Raw genomic sequence first — 23628 nt, forward strand, 5'->3', positions numbered from 1 at the left:
ATGAAGTGCGTGATTTTGGAATGCTTTAGAAACAAAATTGTTCGTTAACCTCCTCAGGTTAAAAAGGTGGAAAACAAAATGTCAAAATTATGTAATGTCTTGATGATGCTTACAAAAATATTGCATCCACAAAAATAATGATACTAGCTCACTATAAAAGAGGTAGCGTAGGAGTTGGAGAAAATGCTGCAGCAAATCATTAGGTTACATAAATTATTCTGCCTAAAGTCTTGGCAAAGATCAATACATGGAGATATTTACAATTTCACTGTAGATATGTGGTCTCTGGCTCCTGAATCCGCAAAAAGAAAAAGCGTTGGAAAAATAAAGTTGTCAAAGAGGAAAGAGTCTGGCAAAGTGAGGGGACTGTGCCTTGGGACCCAACGGCCTCAGGTGGATCCTTGCTCACATCTCCTGTGAGGCAGCCTTTTTTGTAATAGATGTGACACTGCCGGTTTCTAAAACGGCAATTCCTGACTCACCTGTAGCAGGTAGGATTCTGAAAAAGCTGGAAAAGAGGCACATGGATGGAAAATCCAGCCTGAGGGAAGATTTGAGCCTCTCTAAAAGAAGTTAATATCAGTGTCCCCCACCACGAGTTAGGAAAGCACATCAATGAATATGCACTTATTTCCTAAGAAGAAACAGTTGTCTTATTTAAAAAGTCATAGCACTGGCAGTGCCATAAAAACCTATAATGCCTGGACCATTCTGGATTATTTATTAAGTAAGGAAGAAATACATTTCACCAGGAAAGTTAGGTGTAAATGACACACAACCTGACTGTATGGATTATGCGCAAGAATATGGAAAAGAGAAAAGAACAAATGAAATATTAAAACGTAAATAAGTCGAACTACCAAACAGCCTTGAAATCTCATGTTTTAGAGGAGTCTCCTTAGCAGTCAGGGCGCTGTGTTCTTAGCACAGGTGGAGTCATAGTTTGCCTCTCTCAGAGCCGGTTCCTCGCAGGTTCGTGCAGCAGAAGTATCCCAGCTCATCATGGATTTCAGTCTTTTAAATTTTAATCTGAAGTATTTTGAAAAATGTAAGAAATATAATCATTCCTCTCATTCTTACACTCCTGAGTAGGCACAGGTCCAGCCGTGTAATCAGCGCTCTGTGACTGTGACGTGGCCTGATCAGAGATGGATTGTTCTTGATCGTCACTGGAAAATACCTCGTGGGCTCTCTTAATTCACAGTTAAAGGAAACATTTATTTGTGTTTGTACCCTTAGGAACTGAAAAGACATCAGCCACTCTCGAACAACAAGAATTAATAAGATATCATCATTAAGTATCTTAAATAGAAAACCTCCAGAAGCAGCTACATGGAAGTTCCAACAGCCATGGAAGAGCACATGGCTTAAGAAAGTAGGTAATTTTCACGTAAGGACCTCAGAAAAAGATTTTTCCTAGATACCTGGAAACACTGTCGTTTGCTCTTTTTCATCCTTCCGTTATTTATCTTTTTGATTGTATCTGCCTCTTTCCTGAGGTACCGAACAGATCATTTATTTATAACTCCAGGCGTCATTTTGTGTCCTTATATTCATCTTTCCAGCTATCATGTTATTGCTATTAAAAATTTCCCGTTAGTTTTTACCTCTTGTTTTTCTCTCAGGATCCCATCCAAGATACCACATTACATTCAGTTGTGACGTCTCCTTAAGCCTCTCTGACTGTGACAGTTTCTCAGACTTTCCTTATTTTTGATAACCTGGACAGGTTTTTGAATAGTCCTAATTGGTTATGGTTACTTGTTACAGTTGAGATTTGCCTAATGTTTTTCTTGTCTTTTTTTTTTTTTTTCATGATTAAATTGGGGTGAGTTTTGGGGTAATGCGCTCACGGAGGTAAAATGTTATTCTCATCATATCAAGGGTAATGTTACTAACCTGATTTATCATTGTTAGTGCTCATATTGCTTACCTGTCTGAGGTAATGTTCAAGTTTTTCCACTTTAAAATTGCTGTGTTTCCTTCTGTGCATACTGTTAACTTTGGAAGGAAGCTACTCTATGCAACCCACTCTTAAGAATGGGGAATTGGGCTCCCTTCCTTGAGGGCAGAATAGCTACACAGATTATTTGTAATTCTGCCGAATGTGAGATTTGTCTGTCCTCTGCCATTTACTTATTTTTAGAAAGTATACCATAGATGTTAATTTTAAAAATGATTTGTTGTTCAAATCATTCCAGCTCTGGCCACTGGGCCCTCTTGCAGTTGGATCCTGAAAGCCATTGCCAGGTTTGGTTGTTGTTGTTTGAAAGTACTTCATCACTTTCTGGTCCTGTCAGTTGCTGCAGGCTGATGGTGTGTGTTTTCAGCCCCAGTGCTAGAATCTGCTGTGTCTCCAAAGGGACTTGGTTCCTCTTATTGGCACAGTGGCATTGGAAACAGAGATCTGGGTGCTAAGTGTATTCAGTGGGATGTCAGTTCTTCTAGAAACTCCCAGCTGACAGGGCGAAGAAATGAATGTGTGTATACTAATCACAGATCTATAAATGTAGGCTTTTCTAGAACTATGTCGTAATGCATTCCTTGTAGCTCAGTAGTTTTCAAATATTAGGAGAAGTCTTGCTTCCCAGGGAACTTTTGGAAATGTCTGGAGATAGTTTTGGTGGTCACAACTCTTGTAGAATGTCCTCTTGGCATCTAATGGGGAAAAGGCAGGAAAGGAAGGCGCTAAATACCCTCTGATGAAAAGGACAGCTCCCAGAAGGAAGTTATTTAACCCAAAATATGAATAGTGCTGAAACTGAGAAACTTTATTCTTGCTAAACATCACAGACTGACCGACCAAAGATGGACACTCATCCTGGAAATATTTCTTTGGCTAAAAAATAAAATCAATCAATAAATAAATAAAAACCATTATAAATAAAAAGATCAATTTGTAGTATTACAAATTGACAAGATTTCTATGGGTTTTTTTTTTTATTGGTAAATTTAGGGCTTCAGCGTCATATTTACCAGGTGCTAATAAAAAAGATGCATAATAAGTGAATTGTCTTAACTGAAATTTGAAAACATGAATTAGTGTGATCTAGAAAAATCACTCAAAGTAGTATTGAAATATTATTGCCATATTGCACACTAACGAAAAGCACAGCTTAATGAAAATGTCTACAATAATTATTATAACTCAAACTATAGTTATAGGTAACTATTTTCTAAGACGTCCTGTTTTTAGTGATTATTTCATTTGTCAAAATTTCACTTTTTCTGTTTCTTCAGAACAAAACCGTAGAAATAGGAGATGAAAGAAATATCAAAACTCCTTTTTGCTTGCGTTGATATTCGTAAATGACAACAGTATTATAAGGAAGACACGGGGTTGCTTCATTCATAAGCTCTTGATGTTTTCACTACTAGTCAACAGTGGAAACAGTCTTGTTTATTAGGGTTATCTTCCTGAAGCAAAGCAGTGGACATAATTGAAGTGCGTCTTCTTGTGGATGTAGTGTGGTAAGTGGTTAATTCAGAGAATCAGATATTTTCAAGCTATCCATTGTTTGAAGAACAAGATAAAATTTCCGTCTTTCCTAATGTGCTGGAAACCCCGCAGGACTTAATGGCCTCAGTCACATGTGTTTTATCACTTTTTAGAGAATAATCTCAGCAGGAAGTTAGAACAAAGCCTCGAAAAAGTTCTTAACTACATTCTTTATTCAGTAAGAAGTTGGTTATGCATCTCACAGTTCCAGTGACAAACAGAAAATAAGGCAGGAAGATAGAGGTTTTGAAAGCTATACCAATAAAAGAAATTAAGTTTTTCTGTGTGATAAATCGCTCTTCAAATGGAGTTCTGGCTTGCTTATTTAACATTATTTGTTTGTTTTGTTTTTAGTAAACTAATGAATTAGGCAAACTCTTCTGAAGGGATACAAGCGTACAATAGGATGTTACTGTGTTATAAAACCACATGCATAAAAAAGAGACAATAACATATAAAATAACAATTGTTATTAAAATGAAATTTTGTGTTAGAAAGTTATGTATAAAGGATAGTCTTTCCAAACATGCTCCTCTTTTACTTTATTTTTTCAACAGCAAAAACTCCATCTCTGCTTGCTTTAAAAAAAAGAAGTCCATTCTCTTTACTTTTTTTCACCTATAGCTTCTTTTATTCATGAAGACGTGAAGATTAACAAAACTAACTCCCTTCAGTGACCTCGTAAACCAGGGTCATCCACCATGAGCCAGTGCCCTTTAAGTTCTCAAATAACTCTGTTCCAGAGCATCTGACCCACCTGCTTCACCCTCAGTGTAAAATTGTTAGTGTTATGAAAACTTCCTCTTTCCAGTTTTCTACGCGCCTACAAATACAAGGCAAGCTTCATTTGTGCCCAAGTGGTTAATTCCCTCAGCGGAAACACTGTCCCCCAAGTAAAGTGAAACCTTTTTAGATCTCTGTGACACATGACTCATCCAAACCTGTAAGGGAAACGATTACCCCCCCAGCAGTGTTTATTTCCCCCCACAAAACTCTTGTAAAAAATGCTCAGATCTAGTCTCATTGCTGTTCTTTCTCAAAAACATTTTCCTATAATCTCTTAATTTTTTTCCTATAGATGAAGACCCCCCCCCCTTTCTGTTCATTCTTCTCTGGCATTTTGTTCCTTGTCTGTTTCCTCACACTGGAATGGATGCTTCCTGAGAGAAGAGACTTTGTAGCTTTAGTCCCTTCACATAGGACAAAGCCTGCGGCAGAGCCTAGCCTCATTATTCAGTGAAGTGATGGATAAAATAGTAATAGCTAAGGTTTAAATATGTTTCCTGTATACCAGACACTTGGCTACTGCTTTACCTATGTCGACTCATTCACTGTTCACAAGAACTGTTCGAGTAAATTAGGCCATGAGGCACAGATGGATAAAGGAATTTACTCAATCTCATGTAACTTGTGGGAGGTGGATCTGGAGTTGGAACTAGGCAGACTGGCTCCATGCTCTTAGTCACTATGTTATCTGTATATATGAAATACGTAATATTAGGAAAGAAGTATTTTTCTCACATGGAAGCACCTTCTATTTGAGGTTTATCTACATAATACGTATTGTCTTATTTGCTAGGGCACCTGTTAGAAGCCTACTCCAGGAGCACTGCTGTCTCAGAATATGTAGATGTGTATATACAACTTTCTAAGAAAGGGCTCAGCTATTTTGCAAAGTGGTTGGGCTAATTTGAACTCTCTCCTGAAATACATGCAGTATTTTCAAGTGTTCCACATCTTTGTCAGTATTTTCTGTTGTCTTTTACAAAAATGAACTATTCTGTTTGTATAACGTGGCATATCATTGTGAATTTAATTTCTATTCCCATGATGACTAATCATGTTAAAGATCTCTTCAAATGTTTATTAGCCATACTATTAAATTTTCAAATGAATGGTTTATTTAAGCCTTTTACTGTTTTCTTTATTGGGTTGTTTATCACCTTTTTATTGAGGTGCAAGTATCATTTTATTATTGTGCATGCAGCGCTTTGTCTCACACACCAATATGTGAAGTAGATATTATATATAATATATATGGTATGTCACTGATATATCCATAATGTTTTAGCCATCTTGTGTGATTTTTTCCTATAAAGAGCTGATGTTTGTTTTTTTAATGATGTCCAAATTATTTCTTTATATTTACTAGTTCTTGTGTTCTATATACAATCTTTGCTTACCCTGAGATTGCAAAAATTTCCCTTACATTTCCTTCTAACATTTTGATAGTTTTAATTTTATTCTTACCTATATGATAACTTCTACAGTTTTGTATATAATATGAGGTGCACGATTAACCTTAGTGAATATCTCATACTACTCAAAGTTATCTACATATTAAGTGCAAATATCTATCTAAATTCCAATTACATTTTTTTCTCCAAAATATAAAAAAAAAATCCTAAAATTTGTATGGAATCACAAAGGATCTTGAGTAGCTAAGATACTCTCAGGCAAGAAGAATACATCTGGATGTATCACACTTCCCAGTGACAAAGTTTACCAAAGTTACAACTTTACCTAGTTACAAAGCTTTACCAAAGTTACAAAGCTTTACCAAAGCTAAAGTGTGGTACTAGCATAACAGACACATAGACCAATGGAACAAAACAGAGGGGCCAAAAATGAACCCACGCACCTACAGTCAACTATTTTTTTGATGAAGACCCCAAGAATACACAATAGGGAAAGAATACTCTCTTCAAGAGATGGTGTTGGGAAGACTGGATAGCCACAGCTAAAAGAATGACATTGGACCATGATCTTAATACCCTTATTTTATGCACATTTGTGCACCACAAAAGGAAGAAAATATTTGCAAATTATATACATGAGTTAATATCCAGTATCTTAAAGAGCTCTTATAAGTGATCATATCATACTTGAAAATAGTTAACTTCATATAAATCACAATGATAAGTCTTTCAAATGTACTCCAATTCTATATAATCCTAAATAGATGACTATGTATTATTGAGAAATACAAAGTGAAAAAAAATGATTTTAAGTACTAATATAAATGGACTTTAATATACTTAATTCTCCAGAAAATTATTTCAATAGGAAAATACATTATTTACTTTTGATTTATTTGGTATAATAAACAACAGAAAATCACCCTTTTTTTTAAATGGGTGCTATAGTGTCTGTAGCATTTCAAAGACAGAAATACTATGGTCTTGTTTGTGTTTTTCTACACCACTATAATTCTTCAAACTGTCTAGAAATATTTTTAAAATAAACCATTAGTTATTGGTATGAAGAAACACTTGTTTTCCTTTTTTTCTAATTCATAACCAGCTTCCATCACACAGTCAATTTTCATGGAAGAAGTTTACTGCTGAGTAAGCCAACTTTGACATAATGGAACAGTTTGAACACTGTTCTCCTTCTCAATCCAATTTTCAATACATATATTTCCCACTGCTTAAGAAATTCTTGTTTTTACATTCATTTTTTAAGCAGGAAAGGTTGTGATATTTAAAACATTCTAGATGTAAATCTAAATAATTACTCTAAGTTGAACAATAAGTTGAAGCAAAACCACGTTTTCTGCCACGTTGACTAATCATATGGTGTAATGTGAGCTGCAGATGATTTGCAAATCACTCTGTTAAAAGCTTGTTTCTTCACAGATTTCTCCCTGATACCAGAAAAATATGTAAAAAAATTGCAGCTCAGTCTTTTGTACTCAGCACAAAGAACTGAAAACAATGATTTGAAACAATTATATTCTTAGGTAATTATTCTTTTTAATTATCCTTGTTGTTAAAGCAATAGGATAGCACAATATATGAGGAAAAATATTTGAGATGTAAGCAAATTAAAAATATCAATATCCAAGAAAATGTATTCATAGTATATTTTACAGTATTTATAATTTAAATTGCTAATAGGCCATATTTAAGTGTTTTTTATGTACAATGAATAGGGAAACAGTCATGAACAGCACAGTAGATGTAAAGAAAACTAGGTTTTGTGAAGTTAAGATTTTTAGAAGTGTATGTTGTAAATATGGGCAAATGCAAATATATCGTAAATAGTTCTATTTATTTATTGTAAATAAAGCATAAACCTCAGTTTAAATAATTACTCTTCTATGAATTGTGTATGTGTGTGTATATATATATATATATATATGCACATTTCTGTTAAGGTCAGGAAGCAAAAATTATGAGTAGAAAGAAGAAAGGTAATGGAAGTTCTTCATTAAGCTGAGTTTGTTTTTTAAATATTAATACTTTTATCTAATTTTTGTATTTCTGTCTTCCCGTTTTAATTGCAAGCATAGTTCTCTTTATTTTGAATGTATAATTGTTACATGATTACCAGAAGATTTCACATGAAGGTAAATTAAGGAGAATAATTGTATGTGACATGGAAATGGCTTAAAATGAAAAAATAGAATAAATTTTAAAACTTCAACTACTTTAAATATATATTGCAAGTTTTGTCACTAAATTTGACAAAACTTTTGGTGTATTTTGCGTATGTCATGGTTTTATCAACATGTGACACGCAACTTCAAATTGACTCCGCAGTGAAGAGAAATAGGAAATTTGTTGTATTCAAATGTGTTGACCACAACCCTATTCTTGGTCACTTATGTTTCTTGGTTAAATTCGATACTGTCTATGAAAAAGTGGGTATTAGTAGCAGTATGTTAAAGAACTACAACTAGATGAGGATTTGGAGTTTTAATTTTAGGATTAGGCAGGACATTCCGCATGTGTAAGAAACAGGAAATAGAATAGGTAAGTTTGTAATGATACAGTCTAGTCATTTCACTTGTACTGTGATGAACGACCTGCATTTCTCATTCATGTCCTTGTGCTACTTTCACAAGATGTGACGTCCTGGAGAAAGAGTCTCCCTGGTCAAGTAGGTATGGGTCAGTACAGCTTGCCTGTGATGGGGATGCTGGCGGGAGGAGAAATTGACCCCATGAGCCAGAGCCATTCACTTGCTAATACAGTAAGAAAAATCCCCCAGTAGAGTAGAGAAAATGCCCCAAAGGGAGACTGGCAACTTACAATATAGAAACTAATTATGTCACAATTAGAAATTCAAGTAGTTGAATAAAATTCGGTCACATTTACAAGTATGTAGTTTTTTAGAGAACTGAGTATATGAATATATAACATTGAATGTTACTTTAAGTATATAAACCATATATACATGCAAATTATTGAAGGTCAATATGTATTATTCAATATACATGTCATTCAGTAAGAGGTGTAAGTGTATATTATTCAAAGCAGTGCATGTGTAAACAAATTTGCTTTCAGGTATTACTCAAGTAGAATAGTTTTCTTCAATAAAATGGAAGAAAGGAATGATAATATTTGGAAGAAAAATACAGTTACAATATTCTTGGTGGGTTAATAATTTTGGAGCTTTCTGGACAGCCAGTTTTGGAGCCAGATTAGCTATAGCAAAGCATTGCCTGACTTTGAATTTTCACTTCATATTGCAAGAGGATGAACTGCATGACTAGAATTACTAGGTCCCTACTGAGTGGTGCTGTCATGTACACAAATAACACAATGAAAAGATTATTCTGCCCTATCCAATTTTGATGTGCTTGAGTAGGTCTGGTCTTCCTTACACAGATAAGATTGAGACTTGATAGGCAAAGTAAAGTGGAGAGTTAAAACGTTATCTGGAAAATGTCTATTGAAATAGAATGCTAAATTAGATTAGGAACTAAAATCTAATTTAGAGCAGAAAAAAAAAGAATTGGAAATCTATTTTGTTCATGTTTATCAGGTAATTATAGAATGTTTCTTTTTCTTAAGGCTACACTCATTTTGTTCTCAACACTCTTAATGGCAACAGTATGTTGGCAAAAATGCAATTATTTTTTTGATGTAGTATCTTAGGGTTCACTGGTTTACAAGCGCTTACTGTTCATTGTGTGGAGAGCAATGCATTTGGTACTGAGAGAGGATGTTCCATCACGGGAAGATATAAAAAAAATGTAGTAAAAGTTTTTTCATAATTAACGATTAGATACTAGGATGTTTCCAATCAGAAGTATTAGTTTGCTTGCATTTACTTTGATAGAAGACTTATGACTAATACCACTAAAAGAAATTTTGGGATGAGCTCATCTCCGTGATAGATGACCGTGTATCTACTCTCTTTTATGGAACATTTACTACATTCAAACTCACTGTTTAATGGTCTGTGTTATAGGATGTGAGGGCAATCAAAGTATAAAATTTGGGGTTTTTCCTTTTAAAATCACAATGTATTATAGACAAACTGTGCCAACGTGAAAATCAGTTAAAAACACTTAAATATAATAGCTGTCACATGCTCATTTAAACATCACCATAGTACAAAGACAAAAATAATTTGAAAAAAAAATTTAATTATGAGCCAAATATACAATGGGTATTTTTTTAAAAAAATACTTTAGAGCGTATGAGCTTTTCAGATCCACTTAAACAATGAGGCAGAAAAAGAAAGATAAACCTTAATAGGAGTGTGTGTGCTTGCTAATTTATACACCAAATAGTTAACAAATACATTTGGTCATCTATAATTTTCTTCCAAACTATTGCTAGTCTGGTGGGTAAATCCAAAACAAATAAAAGATGGCTTCAAAGGCCCCACATAGAAGATATGTACAGAGAGGGCTAAAAAATATCGTAGAGATTGTGTTTACTTTTCATTGCATTCTAAGAACCTGTTAAAGAAAATTTGTAAAAAGCAAAAAAAAAAGATTACTGGGTGTCACTAATGAAAAACTTCCCTTTATTAGAGTAGAGTGTTCTGATGTCATTCTGTCTTTTTACAACATTTAAAAATTTAGTTCAGGGAGTTCCCTGATGGCCTAATGGTTAGAATTCAGTGCTTTCACCATTTCAGCCTGAGTTCAGTCCCTGGTCTGGAAATTGAGATCCAGCATCAAGCTACTGCTTGGCTGGGGCCAAAAAAAAAGAAAGGAAAAACATAGTTGGTAAATGAGAAGTACTCAAGTACTCTCCTAGTTTTGGGGGGTTTTGGTTTGTTTGTTTTTCTTAAAGAACTCTCCGGGAGTTCCCGTCGTGGGTCAGTGGTTAATGAATCCGACTAGGAACCATGAGGATGCAGGGTCAATCCCTGGTCTTGCTCAGTGGGTTAAGGATCTGGCATTGCCGTGAGCTGTGGTGTAGGTTTCAGATGAGGCTCAGATCCCGCATTGCTGCGGCTGTGGCATAGGCCAGTGGCTGCAGCTCCGATTAGGCTCCTATCCTGGGAACCTCCATATGCCACAGGTGCGGCTCTAGAAAAGACCAAAAAATAAAATAAAGAACTCTCCTATTATAAGTTGAGTCCTATTTGGAATCCTTTTAATGCAACTATTTCTGCATTTTTAGCTGTTGGCTTTGGATTTTTCTGGATTTCATACATGTTAAACTAGGATGATATTAAACAAGCTTCAGAGAGACCTTCTAGCTCTGTTAGACTGTAATAATGGTTTCACTTCACCCTATAATAGTTAAATGACCTGAAAATTGTAGTTTTGTATGACTGCCTTTTTTTTTCCAAATTACCATACGTTTTTAATTTAGATTTATCGCACAAGATTTTATTTGCTTTATATTTTACTTTTTCCCTCATGATCACGTGGTCACTTGACAAGTTTTCATATACTGTTTCTCAAGAATGCCAGAACACTTATCATGTCTATTAGTTCTCTCTTGCTATAAAACGTTCCCTCAAACACTAGTGGCTTAACAGAGGATGTATTTATTATCTCATAGTTTCCGTGCGTCAGGCTGAGTGTCTCTGGCTTGGGGCTCACAGGAGGCTGCAGTCATTGGAAGGCTCCATCAAGGAAGGATCTGCTTCCAATTTCATTGAAATGGCAGCTGACAGACCCCAGGTCAGTTCTTGCTTTTAGATGAGCTGTCGGCTCTGTGCCCTAATTGTCTTTCTTTAATTCTATAATGCTATCGTTTGTTCCCCAGGAGTGAGAGGAGGAAGAAGGGGAAAAGGAGAGGCAGAGAGAGGAAGGTCCAGAGGAGGGGAAGCAAAAGGGGAGGCATGATCTTCTAAAATCTAATTTCAAAAGTGACATTTCACTACTTTTGCCATGTTCTCTTGATTAGAAGTAAGAGACCATTCAAGCAGAGACAGTCGCACAAGTTCAGGAGCAAGAGGAGGCTGGGTCATTGTGAGCAATTTTTCAGCTTGTCCACCACACCATAAACATCAACAAATGTGCACTTTTCAAAGAATTACTTGAACTAACATTGTGCATATAGATGAATTTTAAGTAACAACACATTATACCTAAATCTACTGGCCAACAATAGGTGTAGCTTAAAACACAAAGAAAATAAGTAGCATAAACTTCGTGAACCATCAGGTGATCTGCTCTCCCCTGGGAAGAGTGTCTGTTATTAGTGAAGGTAAAGAAGTTGGTTTTTAGGTCTTTAGCCATTAGATGAATTTTTTTTTTCTTTTTTTGGCCAGAGTTTTACATCCATCTCAAGAAAGAGGTTGTTTCTAACCTAGAGTATCGATGTTTTCAGAGAAATGATGAGAACTGTTCGGAATCTAAAATTCACAGTTGGACACTTTTTTGGTCATTTCAACATCCCTGGCTTGATTTACCGAACTGGTAGCAGAATTCTGTTCCATAATCCCAATACATGAGCTTTCCTAGCCACTCTGATCACAGACCTCGCCAAATTCTGAGACAGACCTGGAGAATTCTGACAGTTAAATGTACATTTTCTTCCATTTTCTATTACTGAATTTAATGTGTCGATTTTTTCTCTGTGTATGTAACCTTTGGTTTATAGAATATATTTGAAAAAGTTACATATAGAGAAATGGCCAGTGCATGGTTAGTAGGAATGTAGGTGAATGTCTGTGTATGGACCTGAGCTGTTTTCCCGGATATATTTTTTTCATGGATGGTAATTAAGAATGCTGGGCTGCTCTTAAATAATTTTATAATTTTATGTATATGACTATTTATATGTATACATATTTATATATTTATAAATCTGTAGAATAATATAGAAGTAATTGCTTTGTAGACAAGGACATCAAGTTTCAAGGGGGCTTATTTTTCACTGAATATTCTTGCAATTTTTTGATTATTTTTACTTTCTTGTACTAAAAAAAACCTAAGTAAAACAATAATAAGATAAAGCTAAATAAATGTTTACCTGATTATTGCAGAAATAAAATATAACTATGATTTGGCAAAATTTACTTTTTTAGTTAGAAATTGACAGTGACGTAATAACACCTGTTAAAAGATATTGGTCAAATTAAAAAAAAATAAGAGAAAATTTTCCTTAAGCATTTTCTATAATAACACAATTCATAATTATACTGAAAACAGTTTCATTAAACAACTTGATGACTAATAAAAGTATATTTTTATATTTGTATATATTCATAAAGATATTTCTTGATATTGAGGATATTTCTTGTCTAATGTGAAAATCTAAGTAAAAAATACTTGTATTTTATTAACATTAATTTAAATATCAGGTATTGTTAATACATTTTGCTTTCAGACATTTCAATATGTGCTCTGACCTTTAACAGAAATATTTCTTTACAAAGAATTCCAGTTATATTCATGGTCATATAAGATAACTTCATTAGAAAATATAATTCATTCTATATATCCTATGCATGTAACTGAGAGATTTCTACCTTTTGTGTCTACTAATTAACAGATTTTTTTTTTCCCTTAAAAATATGAAAAGGCGAGTTCCTATTGTGGCTCAGTGGAAATGAATCTGATTAGCATACGTGAGGATGCAGGTTCGATCCCTGGCTTTGCCCAGTGGGTTGAGAATCAGGTGTTGCTGTGAGCTGTGGTGTAGGTTGCAGACATGGCTCGGATCTGGTGTTGCTGTGGCTGTGGTGTAGGCTAGCAGCTACAGCTCCAATTCGATCCTTAGCCTAGGAACTTCCATATGGCACGAGTGTGGCCCTAAAAAAAAAAAAAAGAAAAGGCATGACCATGGGATGTCTACAGATTTATCTTTAAATTATAATTTAACATCTTAAATTCAGTGAGGTTTGACTGTGTCTAGTATTTTGGATTATGACTTCGTTTTCTTATTATTTAAAATTGTAATCTAATACAGTTTTACTAAAGATAACCACTTTTTATTTAACGGAGCTAAGATAACCAATATTAGGAAGATTTGGATCAAATCCATTTTATTTTATTGTGCAGTGAATTTCTTTAACCTGGTTAATACTGAGTGGTAGGTGCCTTTCATGGCCTCATTTCTTAAATACTTTGCTATGCTTTTGAGTATGTCCCTGTTTTGACTTTGGACTGAGTGATGTGATTTGATTTGATTTGGCCTATAGAGTAAGATGGAAATGACAGCTTGTCAGTCCTGTACCAGGACCAAGAACAGGCATTGTTTCTGTTTTCCTTTTCATCCTTTGTTCATCTTCAAAAGAAGCACACGCCCAGACTAGCCAGGTGTTCTTAGAGGAAGTTTTGAGGCCTGTGGCACAGCATGGTCCCAGCTCAGCTTCCAAGTCCTAACGTAGGCTGAAGCACTCATGCCTGCGATCGGCAGAGCCACTGCACAAAATCCACAAATGCATGAAAAGAAATGCTTATTGTTGTACTCTACTGAGTTTTGAGGGCTTCTTTTCTAATGTAGACCTGAATTTCTATAGTTGTTTTGCAAAATGTGCAGAGAGGTGCCATATGTCCTCAGCTCCCACGTCTGCGCTGCCTCCCTGCCATCAATGTCCCAGAGCCCCAGAGTGGTGTATGTGTCATTATCAATGAGCCTACTTTGAGACTTCATTGCTACCTGAAGTCCATGGTTTACATTAGGGTTCACTCTTGGTTTTGTATATTCTGTGGGTTTTGATAAATGTAGAATGGCACAGGAGAAATTTTGAGTTAATTTTTATAAAGGTTTAAGGTCTATGTCTGGATTCGTTTTTCTATATGCATATATCCAATGCTCCCAGCACCCTTAATGAGGACACTATTGTTTGCATGTTGACACTAAAAAAATCTTCAGGGAGTTCCCGTCATGGCTCAGCGGTTAATGAACGTGACTAGTGTGCTCGAGGATGCAGGTTCAATCCCTGGCCTTGTTCAGTGGGTTAAAGATTCCGTGTTGCTGTGACTGTGGTATAGGCCAGCAGCTACACCTCCGATTGGACCCCTAGCCTGGGAACCTCCATATGCTGCAGGTGCAACCCTAAAAAAAAAAAATCTTCAGAATAAGTATTTGGAGAAACTGATTTTTTTTGAATTATCGGGATTTAAAAATGTAAATCCTATTTATTTTTAAACCTGGTAGACATGAAACATTGAATAGGATGAAATAAATATCCAAGAAAGTATGCGAGAAATTTATAATGATAAAAATGTTCACCTAAGAGGATATTTATAAAGAAACCATCCGTCTGTTGGGCAACTATGTCAAGATAGATCTGGAGTATTTGTAGAGTTTTTTGGTGTTCGTTTTAACTAACATGACAGGAGAGGATCTTAAGGAGTTAACATTAAAACTTACTTTAATGTAAGTTTTCAATACTTGTTTAAGATAAAAGAGCATGCTTGTTTTTCTCTTATGAAGTTTTGTGTGGACGAGGTCCCTAGACACTGAAGATAAGCTGCACAAGTCACTGAGATAATTTTCTGCCACCATCATTTCTAAGAGTTTAACCTTAATCCAGAAAATATTGCGAACTAATGCCGGTGTCTTGGGAGAACACTGGGAGACGCCAAGTGCCAAATTGTGGGTTCACTCATCAGTCCGTGGAAACACATAGGTGACGAGGAGCTAAGGTAAGACCTGCCAGTCACCATGTGCGTGAGCTTGAAAGTGGATCATTCAGTCCCAGAGAAGGTAAACATACAGCCGGCTCAGATTTATGAGCGAGACCTTGGGCCTGAGCCACTCAGCTAAGTTGCTCCTGGATTCCTGACCCACCAAAAACTATGATATAAAAATTCTCTTTTTAAACAGCCAAATATTTTGGTGATTTGTTATTTAGTAATGGTAATCAATAAGCTAATAATTAGAAATTCAGTTCAAATATTCCTTTTATTTTATTGCTAACATTTACCGATACACTTTCAGAATGTTCAGAATTATAATCTAAAAGTATGGACAACTGCTTTGATTCATAAGTTAATTGATCAGAAGCTACATATTTTCAATACTTGTTTAAGATAAAAGAGCATGCTTGTTTCTATCTTGTAAGCAATTTTCCATCTGGTGTATAAACTCAATGGAGAGTTTTGCAGACCCTTTCAAAAGCAAATAAGGAAAATACACCCTAAAGAAAGCAAGGCAAATAGTGACAATTATTGAATAAACAAATAAATAGATGTTAAAATATCAATCTCATTATTAGATTCCAAATACCAGAATGATATACTGAACAGAAATTTTTTTTATTTTGAAATGCTTCACATTGTATAATAGAGAATTTTTTGCTTTAGAAATACTGATTTTTCCATTGTGAACTGTAGTATTTTCAAAAGATAAGGGACAAGAAAAAAAATCTTTAAAGAAAGATTTAACTATAGATAGCACTATAAAAGAATCTTGTGCCATAAAATACACAGGAAAAAAAAAAGGGAGTGAAATTGCTGTTTGCAAGAATAAAATGGTGGTATTTTATGGACTGGGGAAATTTTATGATACTACCTAATGATTTTCTTTGTTTGGCCAGTGTGCAAATGCTTCAGCATCCATAGTTTTCCATGTCTAAATTGCTAGGCTGCTCATAGGCATGTCTTTCCTCCAGTTATTTTATGAACATCAAGCTTATTAGATGTCATTGCTGAAAATGCAGTTTCCTCAGTTGTAAGGTGGCCTGCATCAGCTCACTGGGGATCATTTCTTTTGTGCTGTGCTTGTTTAATGACCGAGTCTATACATCACCAAATAAAGTGGTGGCTTGGCAACTACATATTTTGTCTATTTTGTTTATGGTTCAAGAAGGGATCTTGAATGTCTAACTCCACCACAACTAAAGTTACTTAGAGATAAGGAGACGGAGAGCTGAGGAAGTAATAAGAGTTTCTCCGAGATCTCTGCTCCCTATTAAATGTAGCTTGCCTTGTTTCAAGATATGCTAGGTAAATTCATAGCTCCCAAATTATTAGTATTATATTTAAACAAACATGTGTAAAATGTAAAATTTTAACTTTAAAAATCACAAAATTGAGATGGGAATAAAATGTAGAACCAATTACTTCGAAAATGTTAATGCTTTCATCTAAAAATAGAGTCCCAGAGGTCTATTAATGTCTTGTGAAATAATAATAATAGTTAATAAAAATGGACAAGTCTAGTCACATGCTTTTTGTCCCCAGACATCTGAGTTTTCTGAAACAGTGAAAATTAGGAACATGAGGTGTAAAATCGAGGTAGTCCTCACTTTCAGTCATATTTGTATGATTCTGATGGAATCACTTTACCTCTTCAGGCTTATTTTACTTATTTAAAAAACAACAGTAATAATAGTAAAAGCTTCAGAAGCTTGGCTTGTTATGGAAATTAAATGGCATTATACGTAAAGTAACTGGCAAAAATTGTTCTTATTTGTCAGATGCTTATTTTTAAAATGTAATTAAATGAAATAAAATTGTTTAAAATTCCACCGAAAATAAAAACCTCTCTCTTAAAAATACACTCATTTGTTTCAAATTGTTTAGATATAACATGAGGCTATTCATTAGCTTGTTTATATGTGATGTTTATCTATCACTTGAAGAGGAAGTGAGGAGGTCAGATATGAGCTTGCAAAATTGCAAGTCAGAATTTGGAAACTAAGAGATAGCGTGAAAATACACTGTAGCAAAACAGACCAACCTGAGCCAAGATTAAATTGGTCATCAAGTACTGAACTGTCAGTCAGGCCAAGTAGTAAGTGTCAAAAAAGTATACAGAAATACTGCTCGGCAGAGATAGTGGAGAAGAACAGTTTATTTGCAAAGTATTCATCCGGAATCTACCACAAACCAAAGTTTTTACTCTGGTTAGAGGAGGCAAAGTCCTGGTTTCAGGGAATTCATGATGTAGTCTTAGAGAAGAGAAACCTAAACAATCACTGTAAAACAGTATAATAAAATAGAAATTGAAATGGCATTATTCTCAAATTACAAGGGTAACTTCTAGAGAAAGTGATCTCTGACTTAGACTTAAAAATGAACAGAAATGAATGAGAAAGAGAAGAATAAAGAAAACATATCCCACGCATCAGGAGACCAGGAGTAAAGTGTCGATTGCATGGGTGCATGTCCCTATAAGCAATGAAATATCTCTAATCCTGAAAAGTGGTGAAGAAAGCACCAGGAGATAGGAGAGTCTTCGATGTTCCAAGCAAATTAGCGATGGTATGTGTACTTTTTAAGAACTCCTAAACATCTGGCTATAAATCAAAGTTTTGTCACTTTGAGTAACTTCCCAGCCGTCGAAGGCACCCTGTAGGAAAAGAGGAAGGGTGTGGATGGAAGGCCTGTAAAACAGGAAGTACCTTGTGCTCTCCGGGTGGGGACAGGTGATGCCACCCGTGTCAGTGGCAGGTGTCAGCGGTGATTCACAGAATCGCAGGCTTTAACATTTGGAAATTTGCCTGGGCTATCCAGCGAATGTATATGAAAATAACATTCGGATTCAAAATCTGAAGATTACGGGGTGAAGCCTTACCTAACAATTTAGCTGAAGAAAAATTAGTGAATTAAGAGATTCTTGAGACACTGAAAATAGATAAGAATCCTTCAACCTACTTCTCTCCGGGCAGCGTGTAAAGGAAAAGGGAAAACTTTAAGAGATTGAAAGACAACTTTTGAGAATCTCATACATTTAAAACTGTGCTAAGCTTTTTGTCTTCTTTCCTTTCTCTCCTCTGCCTGACACATTCAATCTATTAAGTAGGGAGAATGAGTAAGCATCTCAGGGGAAGGAGAGGGAAGCAGGGTGAGTGAGTCAGGCTGGCCTGGAGAACCAGAGCCTGAGCAGTAACAGAGTGTGAGTATGGAAGGGTGACTGTCCAGGTGGTGAAGCTGTTGGGTAGGGAAGTTTAAATCCAAGCAGAAATAAGAAGGGCATTCTATGATGAGAGGTGGAGGGGAAGCAGGGTTCCCTGATTTGTTGCATCAGAGCCTAATCAGGACCTGTGGGATGGCGTGAAGCAGCCCAGCACCTATGTCAGAGTTTGGGTGACTTGGACAGGACAGCCCTGGAAGGAGGATTTTGGAGTAACAGACAGTGGTTCATGTGAGTGAGGCAGGATGTGCACACTAGAGGATGCCAGAACCCTAATGTGTGTATTGGGGCGGGGGTTGACCTCAGGAGGGAAGCCTGACCCTGCTTGTCATATCCTGACTGTAGTATAAAGGGCTTCCAGAAGCAGAGATTGCCTGGCATGTGTCAGAACCCATGGGCTGGAGAGGCAGCTCAATGAGGGATCAGCAGGCCTGGTGGACTGCAGCTGGAGTGAGACAGGGCATCCACCTGCAGGGAGAACCAGCTGTGCTGATAGAGGCAGAGGGAGGGTCTGAGATAAGCGACACCAATTCTGAAAGGAGTTTTGTTGTGGATAACTGCTGTCAAAGGACTCTCTGTGCCACAGAGAGATCTCATCCATGGAAAGACTGGACGGAGCTCATTGCTGTCGTAGTTTAAGAAATTGCCAGAGCTGCCCCAGCTTATAGCAACTGCCACTCTGAACAGTCAGCAGCCATCAGCATCATGGCTAGACTCTTCACCCACAAAACGGTTATAACTTGTTGAAGCTTCAGATGATGGTTATCATTTTTCTGCAACAATGTGTTTTTAAATAAGATAGGTACCTTTTTTTTTTTTAGACATAATGCAATTGCAGACTTTATCAACTAACAGGAGAGTGTTAACATCTGTATGCACCGAGAAACCAAACACTTCATGTGGCCTGTTTTGCTGAAGTATTCTCTTCATTGTGGTGATCTGACACACAGAGTCACAATCTCTCCAATATCTTTGCCCATGTAGGATCCCTATTTCTATATCTTAGCCATAAAAAATTTGCCAAATGCCCATTCTTGGTCAATGACATATTTTAGTAGGCATTCGTCATTTTACAATTTTGAAAGCAGTTGTTCAAGTACATATTCCAGATTTAAAAAGAGACTATCTGAAGGTCTTGGCATTGAATCACATCATTGTATATCAGCATACTCTACTGGAATTGTCATAATTTATCTGTATAGTAATTGATCTATTACAGTTTACCACCTAGTAAGATCATATTCCACTAAATATCAGCAGATCTTTGAAGATGAAATCAAAATACCTCCTTCCAAGTACTTAGCACAAAGATTGGAGTCAGAAGGACCTACCAGGACCATGCTGTGTGAGTGAATGTTTGCAATGGCGTTGCATAGTACTGATTGTACTTAATACGATGGTGGCTTGTTCTTGACCATAAAACTGGAGGACTGTCCCATGTCCCCCAAAAAATATTCCATAATTTTAAAAAATGGATGAATTGGAGGCCAGAAATAGGGCAAAAAAGAAATTATCTCTTATAATTTATCAGAATATGTTAATAGAGCTTTAGAATTATTGTTACAAAATAAATTAAGAAAAGCAAATTATTGTCTTTATTTGCTTTTTTTTAGACTTCCAAAAATGTAATAAACAGTCAGAGAGTCATATTCGGCCAAGTATTCTTAAACTACATAGCTCAAAGGCCGAATTACAGGATATTTTCAAATGAGTATTTTTAAAAAAAGAATAAAAATCAGCAAAGTAGAAGCAGCAGTGAGAAAGATCATATACAGTCTAAAAGCCTAAAATATTTACTAACTCTTTACGAAAAGATTTGCAGATCTCTAATATATGATGTATATTTTAATTATAATTATATTATTTTTTAAATTTATGAAATGCTTTGTATAAATAAGATTGTATAATTCATTTTCCTTTTTAAGTGTGGAGATAGGGAATCTTAACTTCTTGATTGTGTTTAAATGTCATTATTTTTGTTATTTAGTCACAATAGGAGACAATTGTCAGTTTGAGCTTGGATTAGAAAACATAGGTTAAAAGCACCTCACCAAGCTGAGGTGGTCTCAATGAGAGCTGTGAAGAGTGGAAGTCAGACTTGGGTGAAATAGGCAAAAAGGGATCCAAGGAATCGAAGAATCATAGTAGGTGCTCATCACCAAGGGTTCTTAAACAAGGATCATAATTTTATACATTGTCGTTTAGAAAACATTGAAGTTGATAGTTGATGCTTAGGTTCAATTAAAACAATTGGTGTATATAACTTTATAATAAGAAAAAATAGAAGGTAGCATTAATATTAACTCACATATTAATGTTTGTTACCACAATTATCATACATTTATTACTGATATCTAAATTATTGGGAAACAAATTCTTTGAAATGAATTCTTTAACCTGAATCATTTGCAAAGGAGAAACCAGTAACCTGAGAGTTTACTTGTAAACTCCCCTTGGGATAGTTTCACTTATGATGATCTGGCCCCATGAACACTAAGAATACCGACGGATGCAACAGTTACAACAACATACACAATAACGATATCTGCTGAGTGTTCGTTACATTCTGGGGCACTCATAAAAATTATGCATAGATTATCTAAGAGCTCTATATAGATGATCACTGGTCCAAAGGAAGATAGCTTTAACTCTTTCAAGGGACAGATCCTGTTTTCGGAAAATGTTAGAAGATTATTTTAACAATACAGGCAGTAAATCCCACAGACTGTTTGTTAATGTTCTTATCTTCGGCAGTGCTTATCATGATGAGTATTTAGCTTTGTAAGCTGCTTTATTTTCCCCAGGTGATGTCAAATGGCAATTGGCTTTTAGATCATTTTCTCTTAAAATTATTGTGACAAATGAGCTTTCAAAGAGTGAGTTACTGTTAGCTTTTTGGCATCAGTTTCCCAAACTATGTCACTTGAATTAGTTCTGAGGGCGTTATGCACATGGCAACTCTGAAAGAAGTTTTGCACATAAAAGTACGTAGTCATGTTTGCTATTTACAGTTTCTTCTCAAAAGAATTGTGAAACATTGTTAAAATATAAATATTTCAGATTTAGGCAAGATTAATTTCAATCATATTTTAGTATAAATAGGTACTTTTAAGGTGAACTCATTCCACATATACTTCTCTATTGACGTTTCCCCTGGAGTCAGACTATTTCATAATGTCATAAACCCATAGGAAGTTCTGTATGATTGCCTCTATTCTTATATCAAACAGAGGGAGGACTATATTAGAATTGAAGCAACACTCAGTACCTGCTTTTAAATTGTCATGAGTCGGTGGAACCATGATGTGTGTAGTTACCAATTGCAGAGAATTCATCAGGGAGTGTCCTCAAAGAAACTCAGGCCCTTTTGACATATTTCACAAACAAACGATGCATTTTTTTCCCTTGCTCATGTGTTGAAAAGTTAACCAAAATCTTAGGGCATATTTTTTGGAAAAGCTATTAATGGATTAGCTCTCTTGTTCCATTAGTGTTGCAGTATGTTGGGTTCAAAATCTACCTGTCTAAGCGTTGCCTTGTGGTATTGGGGTTCAGGCTCTGCGCCCCTGCGTTTCCCGTTTGTCGGTGAGGCGGGTGTGCAAGGGTCCATCTGGAGAGGTGTTCTGGAGGAGTTCCCACTGTAACTCCTCGGATTAAGAACCTGGCACTGTTTCTCTGAGGACGCAGGTGCATCCCCGGCCTGCTCAGCAGGTTAAGGATCCAGTGTTGTAGCAAGCTGCTGTGTAGGTCTTGGTTCACATCTGGTGTTGCTGTGGCTGTAGTGTAGCCTGGCAGCTGCCGCGCATATTAGACCCCTAGCCTGGGAATGTCCACATGCTGTAGGTGTGGCCATAAAAAGAGAGACAGAATCTTTCTGGGAATCTGGGAGAAAGAAAAAAGTCTTGTCCTTTCTTTGATGTCATCCTGGTCCTACCCACCTGGATTTAGCAAGTCTGTTGTCTTGGCATTTAGGCATCTAAAGGATTCTTTTGTGTTCCATAACCAGCATTAAGGTGCTCCCTTAGGGACAGAAGCACCAGCCCATGAGGCCTTCCTCTCAAGGGTCCCAGTAGTGCAGCCCCACCTCCCTGCTGGGTACCAGCACCTGCTGGCAGCCTCTTTACTTCAGATTTTGCAGTTTCAGCTCCACAGAAACTCTCCTCCAAGCTTCTAGGTCTTAGAAATCCAGTTCTCTTTGTGGGCCAAATAATTTTTAGAATCACTATCTATGTGTTAGCCAGATCCTGATTGTGCTTGGCAGTTGTTGGCTAAAAACCGTTAATGAGTTCTTTGTATTCATTTCTTTTTGTAAAAATTAATGATGCAGTTTCTGCTTTCCTTACTGAATCATGACTAAAACCATGTTTAATCAAAAACTTGATTTATTAAAGTCAAATACTTTTTAATGCTAAGTAAGAATTAAAGCAGAAGAAAAGATTTTATTTAGCCCCTATTACCTAAATACTATAATGGATTTTAAACGATCAATAAATACAAAAGAAAAAAAAAAATGGCCTGAGGAGGCACTTTTCATCTGACTGTTGCTCAGTCTTGAATATATGTTTGTTTTAAATTATTATAAATTAATATTCTGCCTTATAAGACAAATTATTTATGAAGATACTGATTAGCATTAGGGACATATTAAGTGCATCACTGCATAATATGTGCAGGAAGACAAAATAAAAGAAAATGAACACGTGCAAAAAATACAGTGAGAATACAATGAGAGTTAGGATGTTCCGTTAGGGGCGGTGTATTTATAATAAAGACATGTAAGAAACAGAAAATTGCAAAGGAAAAGAAATCCACAAGTCATAGTATATATAAAACAAATAAATGTTTGTCCATCTCACCACTTGGTTTAAGAAAAGAACAGAAAATTTTGAGATATTTTTCTCTAAAGTATTTGTCAAGGTACCCATTGCTGGGACTGTAAAGTCTATATAGCAAGCCACATGAGTGGGGGTTTTTGATCTCTCAAAAACAGTGGCTAAAGACTGGTCCTGCTCTTTCATGCTTTGTTGAACGAGTAATTTTCAGAGAAATAAATGTTCAGACAACTCTTGTTAGAATGCAAATAAATTCCAGCATATATTTTCTCCAATAATGTGG

General features: G+C 35.8%; 1 long non-coding RNA gene across 4 annotated transcripts in view; it reads left to right on the forward strand.

Moving 5' to 3' along the window:
• Positions 1-23628, forward strand: part of LOC102167499 (uncharacterized) — a 320434-nt gene that overhangs the window by 208602 nt on the left and 88204 nt on the right. For 2 of the 4 annotated variants that reach the window (XR_014817275.1, XR_014817276.1), the window contains one exon: positions 1240-5616. This is a non-coding gene — a long non-coding RNA (uncharacterized LOC102167499). Of the gene's footprint in view, positions 1-1239; positions 5617-11256; positions 11379-23628 lie in introns of those variants that run through there. The other 2 variants (XR_014817274.1, XR_014817277.1) reach the window with 2 other exon arrangements.

This window comes from Sus scrofa, chromosome 10 (assembly GCF_054392235.1).
Source record: "Sus scrofa isolate SSC_HxYL_T2T_F1_AM1 chromosome 10, Sscrofa_HxYL_maternal_Yorkshire_Landrace_v2.0, whole genome shotgun sequence".
Classification (NCBI taxonomy): Eukaryota; Metazoa; Chordata; class Mammalia; order Artiodactyla; family Suidae; genus Sus; species Sus scrofa.